A 22893-nucleotide genomic window follows, 5' to 3' on the forward strand; every position below is an offset into this window, starting at 1 on the left:
AGAGGTAATACATGAAAATGCTTCAGCCTTAAAGGATATGAGTTTATTCATTGAAAGGGCCTACCAACTGCCTAGTATAATGGATGAAAGGAGTACCTCATCAAGGTACATAGTTATGAAATGTCAGGGCATTGGAAGAAAAGTTTCTAAAGATTCCAGAGAGAAAGAAAAGAGGTTCTCAACATCAGCTCTGGAAACTAGAAAACACTGAAAGATGCCTTCACATTTTTTAGGGGAAATTGTGATCTACTTATAATTTTATATATAAATAAAGTAATAGTCTAGTGTATCAATCCAAGAAGACATGGATCCAGGAGGTAGAGGGAGGGAACAGCCAGGACAGCTGCTCAGGAGGCCAGAGAATAACCAGTCCAGCTCAGAGTGTGACACTGGGGACCCCAATACAGAGGTCTCTAGAATGAAATTGAAACTGATGGAGTATCTGATGTTTCATCATGTGAAGAAAGAAAATGTCATTTGTATGGGTTTTATAATTTTTTGCTGAATTTGAGAAGGATGTAGAAAACTAAGCAACAAACAAAATTGATCATTGTTAATACAGAGAAAAAATATAAAGTACTATAAGAAATGGAATGTAATCCTTGAACATATATTTGTGCACATGAATGGTAGTATACATAAGGGATAATTCTTATAAGCAGAAAGGTTGGATCAAAGGAAATTTTCTCTTTTTTGATTATTTCCTGATTGATTTTCAAAGATGTTACACAAATTTACACTCCCACCAGCAGTGTATTAGAGTACTGGTTTCCCTCCACTATGGCCAAAAATGTAATTATCACTTTTTTATCTTTTTCCATTTTAATAAAAGTAGAATGTCATTCCTGTATTAATTTGCATTTTTAAATTGAGGTAAAGCATCTTTTTTTATGCTTATAAGCCATTGTATTTCTTTTTATATTAAATGTCTTCCTTTACCTTGTATATTTTTTCTATTTGTTTCTTAATCTCTTCTTATGGAATTATAAGAGCTCTCTATAGATAAATAAAATCAGTACTTTTTGTCGTGTGTTGTAAATAATTTTGCTCAATTTTCCTTTGAATTTTATGTTATTTTGTGCTGGGCAGAAATGTTTGTGTTTTGTTGTTTAAATGTATTAGTGTTTCCTTTATGTTTTCTGGATTTTTGTGTCTTGCTTAGAAAGACGTTTCCCATTCCAAGATTCTGTTTTTTTAATTTGTTCATATTTTCTTCTGCATTGATAGCCTCGTTGTCTATAGTTCAGTTTTTTCATCTGTCTAAAATATACTTTGACATTACAGTTAAGGAAGAATTTAGTTTTACATTTTTCCCAGCTAAGTCAAGATTTTAATACATTTCAGACCTGAGTAAAATGAATGTTGTTGTATTGTAAAACTGAGAAATTTTTAGTTTTAGCTCCTGAAATCTATGAGACTGTAGAAGGGCAACGTGCTAGCTAAACCACATGTGGATCCTTACTACCTCAGCCTATCTTCTTATGTGCCTGTGACTGAAACCTACCTGTTCCCTTAGTATGTGACATCTTACATCCAGATGGGAAATTCTCAAGGAGTTTAAAACTATCTAGCCAGTGAAGGGAAGGTTCTCTGGCTTATGATTCCAGTCTGCACTTGGGTGTGATCATGGGACTTTGGATTATTAAGTATATTTATATCTACAGATCATACTTTCTAACTGCCACTTGCTATTAAACTAGCTTAAAAATAACAAGTTTGCTGAGCCCTATAATCAGAAGAAAACCAACAGTAAGAAAAGAACTGTGATGGGTAAGTAGTTTGATCTAGGTCAGAATCAGGAAAGAGCAACAACAAAAGTACACCTTCACCCGCCCCTGGATTTACAGACCTAAACCAAATGCCTGATAGATACTACCACAGGATTGCAAGGATTTCTACCAAGTAGGGTATCTTAAAGACAAGAGTGGTTGTATTGACATCTTTAAGATACCCTACATGATAGTCTTGAGTTTCTTCCCAAATTGTACAGCAATAGGCAATCCTCTAATCACTTTTTCCCCTGCTGATGAGAAAGAGCTTATTTAATTGCTTGCTTAATTTCTTCATCCATTGCCCAAGATGTCTATCGCACCTCTAATTCTCTGGCCATCTTTTTTTGAGGTTGATTCTTGGGGCCCACACTTTGCTACTGTTACACGGCTCATTATTATGCTTTTTTACCCTCAGTCCCAAAAAGCCTAAGAAGAGCCATTTAGCAAAAGAAAGAAAGAAAGAAAGAAAGAAAGAAAGAAAGAAAGAAAGAAAAAGAAAGAAACTAAAAGGAAGTGATAAAAGCAAGGCTCCACATTAGAGTTGGAGAATATCTATTGGAAACTACTTTTGTTCAGATTTCCATGAAGGCTTTTAGCAAAGATGAGTGAACTCATGCCATGAAGCTGTGTATGTTCTTAAAAGCAATAAAAGGTTAATTGGGTATTGTGTGAACAAGGCTGTATATAGAAGGAATCCTCTAGTTGATGATCTAAGTACACTTAACATTCATATATCTCATGTCTACATCAGGTTGCTATTCTACGCAAAGTCTACACAGTGTTTTGGGAGACCAAACAAAAGCTTAGCAAGGTGTGCACAATTTACAATAAAACATTTTGGGGGAGTTAGGTGGGGGAGGGAAAGGGGAAAGAATTGGGATGCCCAGCAGATGTGAAAAGATGTGTTAAGGAGGGAGGAGTGTAAGTATTTTTTTCCCTCTGGCAACCAGGAAGTTCTTTGAACAAGACACACATATGTCTGTTTCAAGGGCTGTAAAACCATGGGGAAAAGATGGAGGCCCCCAATAATTTGAGCTGAAGCTGAAAAAATCATCATTTGCAGGAAAAAAAAAATCTTAAGAGGGAGGAAGCAGTCATCAAGATAATATTCATCAATAGGCTTCAGTCTTGTCAATTTCCCCTTGAATTTTCCACACTTCAGATTCTATGTTAAACTACATTTTCTTTCCTTGCACTAAATCAGAAAGTTGTCTTTATGAAACCCAAGAAATATAAAATGATAGCTTTATATACATTTGACAAGGAGGTAACTATGCTCATCTGTTAGAAAATATCGTGTCCTTTCTTTGTTATGTAGACGAGTAAAACAGTAAAGTGGAGAGGTGAATTAAGACTCACGAGATTTTTTTTTTCTTATGAGGATTCAGCCTTGAATATCTTGGTCAACTCGTCAAACTATTGAGATGCGTTTATCCAACTAAGGTGACTCCATTGCAAAGGCTAACTTCTACCTAGTTTTGTCTACACTAGCCTCTATGCAAAAGAACATCTCATTGCAAATCCTGAGTTTCTTGAGGCTCTCCCTCAATCTTCCTGCTCTCCATGGCCCCCAACCTTTCTTTTCCGATTTGTAAATGTGTTTTGCCCTTTCTCCTTGGATGCATGACCTAGTCTTTCTCACCCTGGCTTTACTCCTGAGTAGGTTTTCATCACTGCTCTCTATAGCAATAAATTCATAGAGCCTGCTTGTGGTGAAACCCCTCGCAGTTAGACTAGGCTTCTAGGAAATCTTCTTTCAGGTATCTCTTATCTATCTCATCCGTAGCCTCTTTATGAATCCTCAGTGCCATTTTATAGTTTTGACTCTCAATCACTCTAATCTGGATATTAAAACAGCCTCCTACGTAGTCTCCAAAATCCTGTATGATCCAGCTTCTGTTTACACCAATAAGCTTCTTCATCTTCTTCCCCCGAAAGCCTGGACTTCAACCACAAAGAAATTTTCTCAAGCTCTTCAAATGCATTGTGCTCTTGGTCTCCCTGCTCTGGGTCTTTGCACAGACATCTCCATCTTCCTGTTCTATGCTTGGCCAACTCAAAGTCATCCCTCAGGACTCAGCTCAGACGGCACCACATCCTCTGGGTAGCTCTCTCTGGTCTTGGTGACTTCTAAACTAGGGGAAAACTGGGCTCTCTGTTTGAACTCTGCCACAACAGAAATCACAATTATACTTCTCTGTACCCTCATCAAGGCTATAAATTCATTGAAGTCAGGAATCATCTTCTTTGCAGTTGTACTCCCTACTATTACTGCTCAGATCAGATTTGGGGGAAGAAAATGACATGTAAGTCCCTGAAAATGTCTTGACTATTCTACCTCTGTGATTTTTCACCTGAGGTTCTTTTTGCCTGAATTTCATCCCTACAAATTTATCCTCCATCCAGCCCTCTGACCACACCTTGGTCTATTATAACCCTGCTTATTCTTCCAGGTCAGACTCAGGTGTTCTCTCTCTCACAAGCAGTCCCAAATCAGATACACTAGAATTGATCCAATTTGTGTCCTAACTGTGTAATGTGAATCATCCACAGCTTTATCGTGTACTCAGTCTCTGTTTTTCTCCCCAAATAGATGGAATAAAAATAGGGACTATGTCTTAAAATACTTGTATTCCCCATATCATCAATCAGAGTGTTTTGCAGAGAGTCAATGCTTAATATGTACTAAATGAATTATTGTAAAATAATTTCCAGAAGAAAAATTTTTCCATTTTTCTGTTTCCACTAGAAGATGTTCAGTAATAGCACCTTTCCCCCTTGTAAATTTCTTAATCTTTTCTTTTCTAACAAGGAATATGCAATTTATTTCTATATATTTTCCTTACCAGACTGCAGCAGAAATCCTTCTTTAGATTTGGTGGGAGAGATAAAGTGTGTGAACAATTCTGTTTGGTGCAGATGAAATTGTAATTGGAATTCACATCTCTTCAGCTCATGTTCCAAACACTCAAAGATCTCTGGCAGGACCTTTTCTCTCCTCTACTAAGAGCAATGTGGAGTACATGAATTTTTAATGTTTTCTCTCAACACCAGTGTGACCAAAGCCCAACCACCCATTCTTCAATACTCCAGTTCAAATCAGACATTATTTGTAAAGTCTTCCCTGGTTTCTCTAAGTCGGAAGTATTCCTTCCCAGTCCTGTATACACATAATACTCTGTCTCGCCTTATATTTTTGTAAATATGTATGCCCATGTCTTATATCCCTTCGAAGTGTGAGTTCCCAGACAGCAGAATTTGTGCCTGACTTGCTATTCCCCTTTGCCAATGGAAAAGTGCCTTGCATGTATGCATTGTTTCTAGAGCTTTCATTATCTGTTAAATGGCATATTGCATATACATAAAGATTATGTGTATAAATATGGTATGTACATATAGTACCCATATTTGTATCTTTGCAGTAGAATTAATATCTATATTAAGCGAGCCTGATAACCACTGTAAAAGTGAGAGAATCAAATGGATGTTATTAGAGCCTAAATTGTTGTACCAAACTTATTTTGGTGCCATTATTCTCCCTCCTAAGGTGTAACAAAAACCTCAAAGAGAATTTTAATCATATGTCTTAGATATCAACTTCATTCTAAAGCCTTCCCTGATTCCCCCCCAAAATTCTAGAGTTTTTATTACAATTCCAGAGCAGTAATTACAGAATATTGTAGCTGCTACACTATTTACATAATGGCGTAGTATTTTTTTTTCCATCAGTATTCCCAAGCTCCCCCTACACCTCCCCAGGCGGCTGATGTGAGGGGCAAGGGGTATCAAGGCAGCAACACGCTGGACAAGCATGTGCGGCCCGGAGGCCACTGCAATGTGTGTGGGGGGGATGGACCTGTGTCCTCTTCCTTTTGCTTTCATCTTGGAGTAGAAATGTCCCCACTCACTTAACTGCTTGGTCATTAATTTTCTTGAGGGCAGGGACTATATCATCATGTTGACGTTCGTGTTCACACTGCTTAGGAAGATAGCTGCGGTGGGCAGAATAATGTTTACCTACCCACCTCTGCCCCCACCAAAGACATCCACGTTCTAATCCCCAGAACCTGTTCACACGTTACCTAATACAGCAAAAGTAACTGCAGATGTGACTAAGTTACGAATTTTGAAATGGAGAGATTATCCTGGATTATCCAAGTCGGACCTCAATGTAATTACAAGAGTCCTTATAAATGAAAACCAGAGGCAGGAGAGTCAGAGTCAGAGAAGACACGACAACAGGAGCACAGGTTGGAGCAAAGTCATTGGTAGCTTTGAAGATGGATGTGACACGAGCCAAGGAATGCAGGCAGCCTCTACAAACTGAAAAAGGCAAGGAAGTGGAGTCCTCCTGAGAGCCTTCTGAAGGAACACAGTTCTGCCTATGCCTTGATTTTAGCCCAGTAAGATCCATTCTGGACTTCTAACTTCCAGAAGTGTAAAACAATGTGTCATTTTAAGCCACCAAATTTGGAGTAATATATCACAGCAACAATGCTAAACTTATACAGTAGCTAACACATGGCAGGTGGATTCATAAATATTCATTCACTAAAAGAACCACAGGATATTAGGCCTGAAAAAAAAATCTGATAGAGTGAATGGATGTGGGTAAGGCAGAGGGCGTGCCTATGAGGGAAAGGTAGGTAAAGGAAAATTTCCCATCGCTCATTGATGGTGAGCTTGTGAGAGAGGTTCAGGTAAAATACAAGACGAAAACAAAACAAAACAAAACTCAAACTCCCCATTTTATGGCTTAGGCAAATAATGGATAATAGGAAATAAAGAAGGAAAAGTTATGATCTTAGTTTTGGACACATTCAGAATTAGGCTATGAAACAACCAGATGGAGTTATCCAGGAGACAATGGAAAATTTGGTGCAGGAACTCAGAGGAGATCTGATGAAACCCAACAGCCTTGGAACATGAGGTTAGAATAGCAAAATAACTGGAGATAAGACTAGAAAGGCAGCATAGTGTTTCTTAAATGCCAAGGAAAGTCAAATCCAATTCATCGGAAGTAGGTTGAATGGGCATCTGAAGGTATTTGGACTGGGAAATGATGTCAACAAACTGATGCTTTAGGAAGATTCATGTGGTGGTCTTATGTAAAATAGATTGATAGAAAGTGAGAATTAAGGCAGAAATACTATTTAGACTTTACAGATCGCTTTCAAAGACGCTTTCCTATTTGATCCTCACAGCAACCTTGTGAGGCAGGTAAGACAATGCATTATCAAAGGCCAACCTTTTTGTTATATCATCATAAAAACACTTGTATTATACTGATGATTATTTCAACTTATTTTTAAAGCTTTCTTGTAACTTGCAGTGTGCTCAGTTTCTTACCACTCTAATCAGTGTGTTAGGGTTCTTGGTCAAATTCCTAGTCTCTAACACTCAGGATCCATTTATCAATAGAAAACCAACAGAAATGAATGATTATCACCCACATAAAATATTTCAATCCTTACATAAGCCAAGTTGTCCTGAGGAGATGTGGGGAGAACATTGTATTATCTTTTAAATGGAATAATAAAATATTGCTGTCAAATGAGTCGGATCAGGTGCTTTTATCACAAATAACTGTTGTTACAAGAGAGTCATATTAGCCCAAACTTGTTAACCAAGTGAAAGCATTTGCATGGACCAACTGAAAACCTTCTCTAGAAGGTCTCTGACATGACACTTTGAGGTTTCAATTTTGACTCTCACATCCACCTGACAAAGCTTCAAAAATCACCGAGCTTAAAAATCACATACTGCAATGAAAGAGTCTCTGGGGCTATATTTAGGTGCTGTTAAATCACCAGAAATGATTGGATCAGAACAAGGGAAAGATAACTGAGAGTGTGCCCAGGTAAATCAGGTTAGGAGCTCAAAATTTCTCGCCATTACAATTCCCAATTCAGTTCTCGCCATTTGATTTATGCTCTGAAGCATTCATATGAATAATTCAGCACTGACAGACACGAGAAACAATGTAGGCCTATCTTCATACAGATTACATTAGGTTCTAAAGCTGATTTCACTATGACTCAAGCTCATCCTGGCGTTTACTTTTGACTCGTGATTTGGTTCTACACTATCATTAATCCAGATAAAATCACTATTTTCAAAATGCAAATATTAGCAATTATGTTAGGGGATCTCAGTGTTTTCAGCAACCCAGAAATAGTCAACATGGTCCAAAGCCTTATTACTCAAAGTATCATCTGAGGGCCAGCAGCTTCAGCACACATGGGAGCTTGTTAGAGAAGGAAAACTAGTGACGTCCCAGGGACCTACTGAATCAGAATCTGCATTTTCACAAGATCCCCAGGTAGTTCCTATCCACCTCACAAATTTGAGAAGCTCTGATCTAAAGCATAGAAATTTCAGAAATTGCTTTGAATTTTATCTCCTAAAATCCTTCCAGCAAACATTTCTATGACATCACAGGAGCTCCAAGCCCATCTAAATTTCCTATTTCTTTTACCTCTTCTGATCAGTTTCCATGAGATCATAAATAGCCAATCATCCAAAGGGTTTCCAGGCTCCTTGTACTGGAGCATAGTGAGGATTTATTTTTTTTCACTAAACATACTTCCTGCTTAACCATACACATGCCACGTTTCCTTTTTTCCAACTTAATTTGTACAAATCTTAGTATGGGAAGAAGAGGGAATGCAGTTGGCAGAAAGAATGTGTTGGGATGAAGTGGAATGCGTTACAGGTCAATATCTGTATCTCCCTGATTCCCCTTCATGGATAATAAGTTCAATTACTGGATGTATGATTTTAACCAATTTATGTCAGCTAGATACTCACTCATGGGAGCCAGATAAATCTCCGGAATTTCACAAATTACCCACAATTTTATTATCTGCATTTTCTTACTCGAAGATGGCTTGAGTGTGACACTTCCTCATGAGTAGAATACGTGAGCAGAAGTCTTTCTTGCCGTACTTCATTTTTGTTTTTCCTAAAAAACCGGCAGGGGTTCTGCAAGGGTGTAGAGCAGGTTGACTGGCGTGGAATCTCCCTGGGGCTACCCTGCCCTGTCTACCTCCATTACCCACTGGTCCTGATCTTATCTGTTGCCTTCCATGTCCACCTCAGTGACTCTCCATCATCAGGCTACTCACTGTAATCATTCATTTTGTCCATGTCCTGCATGCCCACATCGCCCTCTGAGTCTTTACTCTCCTTGTCGTCGTAATCACCCTCCTCCTCCTCCTTATCATAGTGCTGTGCGGCTGGCTTCCCAAGAGATACCAAGCTGCTGTCTTTCTGCGTGGTGCTCTGGGGCCAGGCTTAGTGCTGTTCTTCCTATAGCTGCAGCTCTCTCCTCTACCTAGAGTCCATCCAGATTCAACCAGTGTCTTAGTCACACGAGGCAAGAGCTAGGGCAATAGGGTGAACGTGGCTCCTAAATAGTTGTTTGACCTTGGCCGTGTCTCAACCTCTGTGAGCCTCAGTTTTGTCATCACACCAGGAAGCAGCAGGCTTCAGTGGTATCTTAAGTTAACGGAGTTTGCATGGTAGCAGGATGATAGCATCAGGGAGTAGCTTCCTGCTTCCTGCAGGAATGTGCAGTCTCAGCCCAGAGTTTAAGCACACGGGAGCAGGTATGTGCGTGTGTCTCACTCCACTTCTGGTTTGGTTGCTATTTGCCATCTTTTGCCAGCACAGTGGCCCTGGGCACTCTTTTAGCCCCTCTAAGGCGCTGCTTCCTAGGGAGTGTGATGGGGAGGGGAATCCTCACTTATGTTCAGTGTTAAATGTGTATCACATGTCTTTATACCCACACTCTTTCCTCCCAACAATTCTGTAAGACTAATGTTTAGCCTTAACATGAGAAAACTGAGGCTTACAGAGGTTAAAGAAGTTTCCCAAGATCCCATAGCCTGCAGATAGCTGAGAAGGAATTCAAACTCAGGTCTGACTGACCCTAAGACCATGTAAAAGACCTTTTTTTTTTTTCCTTTAGATCAGTGCAGGCTACTAGTATAGGATGTTGTGATGTCCAAATGAATTTTTGCAAATTAAAGAACTCTTTAAAAAAGCAACACATACAGAAAGATGTGGTTGTAATATTTTAACTAACTTCATTTTTATTGTATCAGGAAAGCAAAAAGTCTCAGCCCTTGCCCCAAAGATGCTGCCAGTCTGGCTGTGACAAAGCTTCATAAAACAGATAATGATATACTATATTATATACATTCAATTCGTTGATTTAAGTATGTAGTAAGAGCGGCCGGGTTTGATTTTGTAAGAGATACAAAAATGAATAAAACAGGCTCCTTCCCTCAAGGAAAGCATGTCATACTATAGCAAAGCTGATATATAAAGAACTTGTTGCAAAACAGGACAGAATGAAATGAGCATTAAATAGTGCTCCAAGCAGCATATCAAGGGAGGACAGAGAACAAAACACTGAGTGAGCCACCCAAGGAAGAGTCTACAGAGCGTGTCACTCTCAAGGGTCTTGAAAGACAGGCAGAGAATTTGAGAACACATTCCAGTCTGAGAAAAAAACTACTGCAAAAGGCATAGAAGCATGAAGGCACACGTGAAAAAGTTGAGTTGAGGTAGTTACATCTGGGAAGGAAACGGTCCTAGAGAGGAAAAAATAGAAAGACGTATCCCCTTAACTATTTGGTATTATTTGAGTTCTTTTTAACATGCCTGTTCCCCTGGTTTTTCTTTTCAATTTAAGTGATGTCATATCTGAAGAAAAATAAATGGTAAGGTGGGAAAAAATTGGAAGAAAATTTTCTACCATGTAATGTGCTAATTACAGGGAACCCAACAGTAAAACCAAACAGGTTAGGAAAAAGCAGAGGGTTCCGAAGAAGAAAATTTGTACAAAAGAAGCAGGGTTTGCGGTGGCCTTAAATAATAGGTTAGAGATGACTCGCTAGAGACTAGGAAGAATTGAAAGAGAACTCAGGCGATTTGTCATTTCAATCATGCCTCCTTTCCTGACCCAGTTTGCCTGAGTGGAATTGTGCAAACAATTGTGGAATGTCTCTGCCACCATGAGTACATATCACCGTGGTTAAGTTTAAAAACCCATGAAATGAAGCATGCTACAATGAAATAGAGTGTTTTTCAGTTTGTCTTTAAAGTTCCTCCTTAGCAATTTATATGTTCTCTCCAAAAGCTTAGAACAAATTTAAGTTCATGGCATTTAAGTTCACCTCTTTCTTTTCTCTTTCTTTCACATATCAGTGTGAATGGTGAACGTGTAAGTAGGAAATCTGGGAACCTATATCTGAGTTTCTTAAGGCTTTTATGGCATCATTGGTTCTTTACAAACACATACAGGCACTTAGTTAAAGCAAAAAAAATAGTAAATTATATTAGAAGAATTGAATAGAAATATAATGAGCCCAATTTAAAGTAGTTCATAAGTGGTTGCTTAAAGAGCATACTGGAACACTAACTAAATGACCCCAAAAATAAATGGACATTAGTTAAGTCTATATTAACTACTATTGATAGAACCTAGTGCATTTTCATGTTCGATTAATAATTAAGTTGATAGATAAAATTTTATTGCATTCATAGGCAGAGTTAATTACATTTAATTTTAAAATAATGCTTCACTATGTTCAGGAAAAAATGAGAAATGTATTAGTGTAATTATTTTAAGTGTCTATTTTTCACTTCAATAATTACATTTGTGAACCTGAGTCCAAGTTTTTTGAGCATTGGCTTGGTTCTATCCCTTTACTAAGAAGTGGGTCAGAGTCTACGTATGGGCCTTACCATCTACAAAAGGCAAACCAACTAGATGGAAGAGAAAATTGACCTAAGAAAACCAGCTTAGATGTTCCAAAGACAACTTTCTATATTACTGAGGTCTAGTTCTTTCCCTGGACACCAGGAGTCTGATTGTTTATTAGGAGAGAAACCCAGGTTCAGATCCTTTTAATGAGCTAGTAGGAGGAAAGTTAACTACTCTGAGGATTTCTCAAGTACACCTACTCAAAACTGAGAGACCAAAACATGGCTAACAGGGTACAGAAAATGCACACTCCCTACCTAACAGCTCAAATGTGGGTATCCCATAAAAGACATCTTCCTCCTTCAGTGACCCATTCTTCCAGGACTCTTTTCCAAATCTCCCCACACATCCAATGGCATCACCCTTTGTCTTTCCCCCTATATCTAGAGGTCCATTCTGGTGTCTTATCCAACTCTGGCTCCTGGGACCTCAGCAAGGTCTACAGTCCAAGTCAGCCATGTCCAATCAGCAAAACAGAGCCCCTGACGTGTAGTTCAAAGGGAACTTAAATACAGGGAACTAATTACAAAGGTGTTGGAAGAGATGCAAAACCAAAAGGGGTGATGAGAGAACCCTTAAAATTAGCAACAGCAAAAAGCTACTATCACTCCTCAGGTCAGGGTTTTTAAATGAACATGCAATCACTAGAACCCAGGAGCCAGGGATGCCTGTTAGATACCAATATTGGGGGGGGGGGGAATGGGGGGGATGGAAAGGGGAACTGAATGGTGAGCTGGTACCACAAGAGAAGGCGCAACCATTATCATAAACATCTCCCAAGTCAGAGTGCAAGAGATAGAATAAAACTCTGGCTTCCTGACTTTGCTTTCCAATTTTCTGCCAATTCCCTCCATTGGCCAGACCAAATGAAAACCAGCAGGGTTAACCCCTTGTGATGCAGAGCAGGAAAAGGCTGGCTATGGATCTGAGACTAAACACTAAATGACTGACATAGTCTCCTTTTCATCCAGGACTGGAGATCAGGCAGTTATTTCATCTCTCTCTCTCTCTCTAGGAGTCTTCAGGAAGACATCTGGGACCCACACAACCAGAATACCCTGCAGTAATATCTTTCATGAGCCTCTCTCTCTCCTTAAATGACTGATTTTTCTTCCTCCAAGCAGCAATTAAAATTTGCTGCAGAGCCTGACTTGTGGCAGCTGCTGAAGTATCCCACCCAATTCTGCCAGCCAGGAGCCATGACCAAATCACAGATGCGGAATCTACTCTCTCACTGCAGAACTCAGCACCCTTATCTCCTGAGTAACTCTGAAGTCCCTGATGTCTTGTAGCGATTCATTGCGGAACTGGACATCTTCCACTTCTTTCTCAAATCATATTGCATCTAATGAGGATAATCATTTTTAGCTGCCACAATAAAGATACCAAATTTTTAGTCGTGGTCAAACATAATGAAGGCTTATTTCTCACTTGCACAAAGACTGATGTGGGTCAGGATCTCTCCTCCCATCTTTAAGCCAAGTTGTTAGGATTGCATGGCTTCCAAGGCAGCTCAACACTGAGTTGCAGCTTCTGACAATCTCTAAGGAGACAGCCACTAAGGTCATCTACCAGCTTTGATGGGAGGCAAGATCAGAGATCAACAAAACTTTGCAGTTCTTGTACCTCAGCCAGGAACAGGAATGGAAAAACAGAGCAGAGAATGGGGACTGGCAGTCCAGAGTCACTGGTACCAAGATTCAAAACTATCCAGCAACATCGTGGTCCAAACCTTGGTCATGTCAGCCTAAATCTCTTGTTGAAATTGATGATTGTCCCCACTGATTTATATGTCGGGAACATGTCAACTACTTTGTCCTTTCACTCACCCACCACCCAAGCTCTCAATGGTCCAGTGTCCACATTAGCTATCATCTATGACTTATACTTCCTTTTAGAGATCAAGGCTGAGGCCATTTAAAAGTACACTGATAAAACTTTTGGGACACAGAGAAGTATCATCAGGATCCCCCTCTTCTTAGAGGACCTGGTGTTTTTGTTCAACAAATAACAACAAAATAAAAACATAAACAGCCAGAATGGTGGGCTCTTTCCCCGTCACAATCATAAAATGTGAAGTAGCTCTCTGCATACCTCTACCCACAAACAATCTCTGACCTCTCAAACAAGAGCCAGTAGTTAGTAAATTAATTTTCTAGGGCACCTATAACCTGTCCATGAGGCTGAAGTATAGACAATGACCTTTAAGATGTTAGCAAAAGCAACTGGTGATTTCATTGGATTTGGAAAATAGCCTAGGTTAGGTAATCCTTCGTGAATAAATTATCTTGTATTATCTCTTAAGAAAGACTGAATTGAACGGCCATAGGGAATGTTGTCCCTCTCCTGACACTCAGACTCCCTGTATTTCACCTCTGACTTGCTCCCTCATGTGACTTTCATCCTCTCCCTGGAGCAATTGTACTCTTGGTTGAGGTGGTACACTTTTTCCCTTAAACGTGTAGATAAATCTGCTCCAGCATATTTATCAATGGGTTTTCTGATACCATGAAGCATCTAGAAATCTGATCTCCTAGTTTGCCTATTGGACTTTTTTTCTTTTAAAGCCAATGTTTAGTTTTTGTCAAAGTATTATATGGTTTAAAGACTCAAACAGTTCTAAGAGTCACATAATGGAAAACAGGGGACAGTGAATATTATCTGGTTTTTCTCTCCAGAGACAGTCAATTTCAACTCTTTTGACTACTTTATGTGGTATTTACCTTCATATTTATAAATATACTTGTATTATTTCATTTCCCCTCCAACCCTTATTTTCAAAATTTTCAAAGCCACAGAAGCATTGAAAGAGTGGGATCTTTCACTGAGATTCACCAATTGTTAACATTTTGCCACAGTTATTTATGCTTCTCTCTCTTTTTTGACTGATTGGCTGTATGTGACACATGTTATGACACTTTACAACCAAATACTTAAGCACATATATTCTAAAATAAGGGTATGTTTGTTCCAAATGTCTTCTGGCTTTTGATGATAGTGTTGAAGGAACTCACAGGCTACATTAACACATCCCCAACTCAGAAATCAAACTGATGGCCTAGTGGGGCATATCCATTGATCATTAGAAAATGTTTATTCCTATACAGCCCACTAGCACATATCTGGTATGTCTACTTGACACCACAGAATTTGAATATAGTTCCCTTCATTACTCTACCTACACTATTCTCTTCCATAGAAATTATAAGTTCCATTTCCACAGCTTTCCTTCAGCCTTCAGTGCCACATATGCTTTTTACATCTACTAATAGCTTCCAGCTGACTTGTACAACTGGGGACCAAGGGGGACCTCAGACACGCTTGTAACTGTACTAGAATGACTGTAACCAGCCCCAGGCCCTGATGTGAGATGTTCTTTGGGCCTTCTTGCAAATTCAGCACTTACTTTCATCCTAAAAACAGGATGATTTTCCTTTTCCTTTTGTAATTTTTGGTGACCACATGTCTCTTCTGGTCAGATTTCCCTTTCTGGCTAATAGAGATCCAAATCCTTTGTAATGATGCTTGCTGAGAGTGTTTTTCAATGTCTATTTAAGTTTCTTGAATGGGGAAAGCTTTTGTCTTTCTAGTAAGAATGCCTGCCTGCTTACAACTGAAAGAGCAATCATCAGCTTTCCCTCACAATTATCCTTCTACTCCAAGAAGTTTGGCCAAAGGTTTTTAGCTTGGCTTTTAAGTCTCCCCACTCATCTTTTATTTGTCTGACTCTCTTTTCATGGGCAGAGTCAGAAAGAAGACGTAGATCATCCCAAGCATTTCTCCACCAGAAGAATGATTTTCTAATTTTGCTTTAGCCAATAAAAGGAATGCCTTCTTGCATTCAGCTACTATTTATTTTTTCTGAGAAGCCCAAATTTACCTCTTCCTTCCTGAAGAGTGCTTTAGCTATTCAATTCATAAAATTAAATATTTAATAATTCCCATAGCAAATATTGTCGATAAGAAGCAACTGCTTTCTAAAACAAACAGCTCTTAAACGAAGTGATAAAAATCTCAATTTATTTGAGTATAACATATAGACTTCACTTACATGAAACTTGAAAATCACTTGAACAGAGAAAAAATGTAAAATTATCATAATAGGAAATGGTAAATAGTGTTACATTGCTGAGTTCTAAATACTAATGATGGACCTAGAGAAGAAACTTTAAAAGTGGACTTCGCATGAAATACTTCACCTTTAACCTCATAGAATTACCTTGAAACTCTAGTGTGAATTTCCACAGTCATGTTTCTCAAAGTGTATTTCACAGATCAACAGTATCAAAATTTCTAGTATGTGTGTTTAAAATGCACATTCTTGATCTCTATCCTAGATGCTTTCCTCCTGAGTCTCACCTATACTAATGTTTGAGAACTACTATGAGAGAGAAGAAAATTGGAAAAGCAAAATAGTGGAATAATTATTTGAGAGAAAGGATTTTACAAAATAGAAAACATTGATGGTAACTATGAAAATAACAATAAATATCTATTTCTTTGGAGATGAGTGCTAAAATATTATTTACTAATGAAATGTTGTGGTGTTCAGGTCAGGAATTAGTAACCCTGAGTTGATCATTGTTGGAGCTGGGTGATGGAAACATGGAGTCACTTTTATTTTACTTTTGTATATGTTTTAAATTTCCCATACTACAAACTCTTTTAACATGTTGTTACATACTGTTCCCAAAATAAGGAAGAGACATTGGCCATAGGGTGACTTAACTTTCTTTCATGTGATGAACTAAAAAAGATTAATTCCGCACGCCCTGAAATCATTTAGTGTACATCTGGTATTTAATCTAATTTCAACTCGGCTGTATCTGATTAAACATACACAGAGTTGTATTTGAAAGTATTTTTTCTTTTGAAAACAACAGTCTAGATTACAATAGTCATTTAAAATTATGTTTTTTACTTTCTTGACATTTCTCATAGTGTTTCCAGCAGCACTTATTAATTATAACTACTCTGATGTGACATCACCTTTTATTTTCTGATCTTTTTCTTTCCCACATGACCCTGTCTCTCATGAAAAATAAAACTCTTATTTTGGAAAAACAACTTTAATATCTGGGATCAGTGGAAAAGGTCATGTCTCATTTATTAATGTGTTGGAGTCTTTGTCCCTTTAGTCTTTTTTGATCCGAAGAAAAATAACTTCATTTTTTTCTACTAGCCCCAAATACTCTGAGGCATTGAACTCTTAGCCTTTCGATGCCTGGCGGCTGCTTTTTAAAGGGCTAACCTCTTCTTAGATTGGTTTGTACAAGTAAAACAATTTGAAGTACATCTATAAGTTTTATAAGATCAATAGACTAGTCTACACAGGAGATGGCAGAATAGTACTGAGAGTTGTCCAAGCCACAACTTTCTTTCAAACAGCTCAAAAGTCTTTACAGACATCAGCAAGATTGAACTGATCAATACCTCCCAGCTTCTGCCAGTCACACTGCTGCGTAGAAAAATGTCAGTTGATTAGCTTAATCAAAGTCAAGGTTGGAACGGTCTACACCCGTGAATATAGAAATAGCTCATGACTTTAAAAAAAAGCATTATGAAACTATGTTTAACCTTTACATCCAGTGACATTTTTAAAGGAGCAAGGAGATTAAAAAAAAAGGAATCAAGAGGAAAAGAGCGTAAATGGTAGAAAATATTGTTTGAAAATCAATTAACTTCTTGTTAACGAAGACCTGGCTAAGCTGTTTGGGGGGAACACACTTTGCTTCTCATGCTGTCAGTGGAGCATGTTGGCTGTGCTTAATCAGTACGGAGCGGTGATGACCTGGGCTTCTGAAAATGCTAAATCATTTCTAGCCAAAAATATATAGTCTTCATAAACAGGCAAAATTAAATTCTATTGTTTAGGAGCGCAATTCTTGGTGTGGAAATTATCAAAGGAAACAAAGTAGTGATTCCCATAGAAGCTGCATCGGTAGTTACTTCTAAGGGGGAAACAGAGTTGTCATTGGGAAGGGGAACACAGGGCTTCAGGGGTGGTGACAACACTCTCTTACTTGAACTGAGAGGTCGCTACACAGGTGTTGGCATATACAATAACTCCTCAATCTATATATTTATGTTTTATGCCTTTTAAAATGTGTATTGTATTTTACAATTTTTCTTAACTGTTTAGGCAACTACCCAAGAGTATGATTTTTTTAATTAATTATATTTATTTATTGGCTGCATTGAGTCTTCATTGCTGCTCGCAGGCTTTCTCTAGTTGTGGAGACTGGGAGTTACTCTTTGTTGTGGTACATGGGCTCCTCACTGCGGTGGCATCTCTTGTTGCAGAGCACCGGCTACAGGTGCTTGGGCTTCAATAGTTGCGGCACACAGGCTCAATAGCTGTGGCTCAAGGGCTCTAGAGCACAGGCTCAGTAGTTGTGGCGCACGGGCTTAGTTGCTCTGTGGCATGTGGAATCTTCCCAGAGCAGGGCTGGAACCCGTGTCCCCTGCATTGACACGCAGATTCTTAACCACTGCGCCACCTAGGAAGTCCCAAGAGTGTGATTTTTTACATCTGGTTTGCTAACCATGGTTCTGACCAATCTGGAACAGGAACCAAACAAGAATCTTCAAGAGGAAATTCCACCACTTAAAGAATATTATATAGAGGGAGTTCCCTGGTGGCCTACTGGCTAGGATTCCGGATTTTCACTGCTGTGGCCTGGGTTCAATCTCTAGTCTGGAAACTGAGATCCCACAGTCCCCACAATGTGGCCAGGAAAAAAAAGAAAAAGGAAAAGAAAAGAATATTGTATACAGAGAAATATTATGTATGTATGTAAACACACATTTTTGTACATGGTATTATTTCTTCAGTAAAGATGTACCTGCAGCAACATTTCTGGCATCTGGTTAAATCTAGAGGCACCCACTTTCAGCTAATATTTCAGACTGAACTTTTGTTGTCTGAGTACCTATAGCCTCAAAACCTTTTCTTGGCTTTATATGCTTTCATAATATGACCTCACATTTCCTAATCTGCTCCTCCAGACCATCTTCAATAAGGTCTCCCAATCAAATCGCCAAAGACACTTGGTGCTCACTCCCTAAACATAAGGTAACACGACTTCTGGAAGTCTCCCCAGGTGCTCCCCAGTCCAGGCTAAAGTAGAGCTTAAACTAAAGTTCAGATATCATGAGTGACTCATACGTGACTACAAAGCTGGAGATGGGTTTTTTGAGGCCAAAGTAGTACTCTCATCATATTCTAACCTAAAATATATCCTATTTGAATATGTATATAATCCATTTAATTCTAGGCTTTAACCTTTGCTAAAACCAGTACCCATAAATTCAATTCAAGAGAATCATAAGAACTCTTAACACTCAAACTTGAGCACAGATACTCCCAAGGAAGTCTTATCCCACCAATCACACCCAATACACAAGGATGAAAGCAGGAGAGGAAAAAAATCAATGTTTTCTAAAGAATACTACATTTGTAGTTGCAGTGGGAGGTTGCTAAAATGTAGCAGAAGAAGACATGCTGTGTTAGCATAGAGATGGACTAAACTCAGTGAGCCAAGTAAACACTTAGTTACTACACACCACCTTAAACATCTCCCAAGCATCGAACTTGGTCACTGTTCCCAAGTTGTCTCCAAGTTTCCCACAGCCTCCTCAGTCTAACCTTCCTGTATCCTTCCCCCTCTCATTTAATCAACTTCCCTCAATTTCCCCCAATTCTATGCCCAGGACTTTTTTATCCTCTAACTCCCGACCCTGTACATTCAGAGCTACTTTGGAAATAAAAAAGACCCTTCTGGAGCCTAGATTCAGTTCACCCAAAGAAACAGTGACAATGCAGGAATTTTAGGGTATGGAGTATATCCAGGCAAAGCAGTAAATGTTACCACTTCAGTCCCATCATGGAGGTGCTGCCTGCTCTATGCACACGGCTGTGAGCGCTGGCCAAGGAACCAACCTTGGCACAAGAGAGTCTAGAATTCTTGGAACCCAGACATCCATGAAGTAGCCACAAGAATCCTAACTTAAATATTTGAAAAATCCTTAGAGAAAAATTCTATTTTCCCAATATGACCACAGTAAATTATTGTAAACAGTTTACTTGGAAGACAAAATATTTGTCTGAACCATCAGTAGAAAGACAAATTACAAAAAGGGCTCTTGGTGGTGTAAGGTTGAGAACTACTGCTCCAGGGAACAGAGGTTTAGGTTATTTGTATTCTTCACAGAATCTAACATATACAACAACTCTATAAATATTAAACAACTACCTTTCAGAAGTGACATTGTGGTAAGTAGCTGATACTTTCAAAGCGATTAACAAGGATTCCAAAAAGAAATTGTTGATCTTATGCCATTACAGAATGCTACTGCAAATAGATTCCATACAACAGCAACGGAAGCATTATAATACGACTCTGTCACAAGCCCTACAAGATTTGGAGGAAACTGATGTACAAATTACTTTAGTGCTGGCAATGAAATTTGTTTATGCATGGATGTACTTTTTGTTGTTGTTAGGAAGTGGTGGGTTTGTTCTAGGAAATTGGGTACTTTTGCTTTTCTTCTCAAGGCTGAATGATATGTTTCATAAAACACACACTGAACAAATATACTCCTAACAGTTTGTCTGTAAAATATGCCCTTGGATAACACGAGTTCAACTGGTACCTCTGCCACTTCTTTGATGAGAAATGTTGGGGACATTGCTTAACTTCTCTGAACCTCTGATCCATGAGGATAATAACATGGAGTTGAAGACCACAATACATGCGGGGAAAAAAAATACACGTGAAAGCATTTCACAAGCTATAAGGGCAAAATTTTGTAAAGGACCAAAAAATAAAAAATTCTTTCATAATACGACCTCACATTTCCTTCCATAAGTTTTCCTAATCAAATTACCAAGAATACTTGGTACTTTTGTTTTGGTACTCTATGGAACAATTGTTTTCCCCTATGAACTTCTGTTACATTATTAGGTATGCTCTTATTCTGGTCAAGTTCAAGAGAGAATTGTCAGCATGGTTTGTCACCAAAACAGCACGTGTCAATTACATCAGAGTCAAACAAATTTAAATTCCTTAAATATAGCTGGGAATCTCTATTTGTGGTTAATAGGAATAATGGCTTGCCAAATGTAGACATGTAAAAATTAAATATAAGGCCAAGAATATATACGTATACATAAAAGCCTTTTCTGGTAACAGATAAACCCTTTCATATAAATAAATTTATGATTATATTTGTGTATAAATATTAGACGAAATATGCAAAAACTTAAAAATTAACATTAAAGCAAGTTATCTTTGAAATCTGTCTGAAGCAAATTGAAAAACAATATCACATATTGGTTTTACAAGTTTAACACTGCTTTGATTGCTGTAGGCTGAGGTGTATGCAGTGAGCAATTGATACACATGAATTTTCCAGAATTCTTCCTTTTATCTTTTCCTCTGGCTCCCTGTCTGCTCCTAAACTTTTTCTAAAAATTTCTAGTCTTTTATCTCACTGAGAGAAACAACAAACAAACAATATAACATTCAGAGAATTAAAGGGTCAGCTACCTACTTTATTTGAATGGAGGCTTCTGCTTCTCTAGAGCACTAAAATTACTAAAATCCATATTGCCCTTGAAGAGGAAAATAAAATAAAGCAGTTGCAAATAGGTTGAAAACTGACAATTGCTATGTTAGCCGCTCCAGGGATATAGTAGGAAATTGACTTTTGTAATGAAGTGTTATTCATGCCTTCAAACACGGATTACTTGTTGTGCCTCCTGGGGTTAAAACACGGATGTCACTCTCTCCTTTCAAACCGTCATGCTTCTTAAAATTGTGCTGGCTTTCTGAACTCACCATTTATAGCATGCAATTATTCCTGGTGCCTGTGCTTATTGATCGGAGATGTTAGAACACACCTGACACCACTAATAATTAAATCCATTAATTTATTCACTGATTCAGCAAACATTTATTTGCACCCATAAGCCACCAAAATACTGAGCTAGGCATTGTGAAGACTAGGTGAGAATGTGCCTTCAATGTACTCCCAATCCAGGGTGCTGTGTGCAATTGTATAAGCAATTATTAGAATGAAATGTAATATGTATAATTATAGAGATGGGCATAGGATGCTACAGAGAAGGGAGGAGTTGCTAAATGTCCCATAGGCATACAAACTTAAAAAGCAATTATCATGAAAGCCATATACCCACTAAAATATTCATTTAAAAATCTATCATGAATATGTGGAAATTAAACAACATACCCTTGAACAATCAATGGATTAGAAAAGAAATCAAAAGAGGGACTAGAAAATACCTTGAGACATATAAAAATGAAAATACAGCACACCAAAACCTATGGGATGCAGCAAGGGTAGTATTAAAAGAGAAGTTTATAGCAATAAACATTTACATTAAAAAAGAAGAAAGATCTCAAATAGAAAACCTAACTTTACACCTCAAGGAACTAGAAAAAGAAGAACAAACTAAGTCCCATGTTAGCAGAAGGAAGAAAACAATAAAAACTAGAGCAGAAATAAATGAAATAGAGAATAGAAAAACAATGGAAAAAATCAATAAAACTGAGTTGATTTTTTTGAAAACATAAACAAAATTGACAAACCTTTAACTAGACTTACTAAGAAAAAAGAAGCTATCTATCAAGCCATAAGAAAACGTGGAGGAAATTTTAGTGCATATTGTTAAGTGAAAGAAGCTAGTCTGAAAAGACTACATATTGTATAATTCCAACTATAAGACACTCTGAAAAAGACAAAACTAAGGAGACAGTAAAAAAAGATCAGTGGTTTCCAGTGGTTGGGGGAAAGGGAGGGATGAATAAATGCAATACAGGGGATTTTTATGGCAGAGAAACTAATCTGTATGATACTGTCATGATGGACACATGACATTATGCATTTGTCAAAACCATAGACTGTAAAACACAGAGAGTAAACCCTAATGTAAACCATGGACTTTAGTTAATAATAATGCATCAATATTTGTTCATCGATGTGACAAATGTACCATGTTAATGCAAGATATTCATAATAGGGGAAACTGGGAGGAGAGGAGGCATGAAAAACCATCTGTACTTGCTGGAGAATTTTTCTGTAAACCTAAAACTACTAAAAAATAGTCTATTAAAAAAGAGAGAGAAATAAAATGAGTAAAATTAATTTTAATAATATACTCAATTTTACAGTTCCTAAGTATTATTTTGACATGTAATCAATATTTTTAAAGTATCAAGAAAATTTTTATACTTTTATTCATACTAAATGTTTGTAATCCATTAGCCACATTTCAAGTACTTAATAGCCACATCTGGCTAATAGCTACCACAGTTGACAGTG

At 38.0% G+C, this 22893-nt stretch overlaps 1 pseudogene; it reads right to left on the reverse strand.

Moving 5' to 3' along the window:
• Positions 1-8802: 8802 nt before the first annotated feature.
• On the reverse strand, positions 8803-9241 carry LOC130854998 (anaphase-promoting complex subunit 15-like; annotated as a pseudogene).
• Between the last annotated feature and the right edge of the window lie 13652 nt (positions 9242-22893).

The sequence above is a fragment of the Hippopotamus amphibius genome, chromosome 6, assembly GCF_030028045.1.
Source record: "Hippopotamus amphibius kiboko isolate mHipAmp2 chromosome 6, mHipAmp2.hap2, whole genome shotgun sequence".
In the NCBI taxonomy this organism is placed as follows: domain Eukaryota; kingdom Metazoa; phylum Chordata; class Mammalia; order Artiodactyla; family Hippopotamidae; genus Hippopotamus; species Hippopotamus amphibius.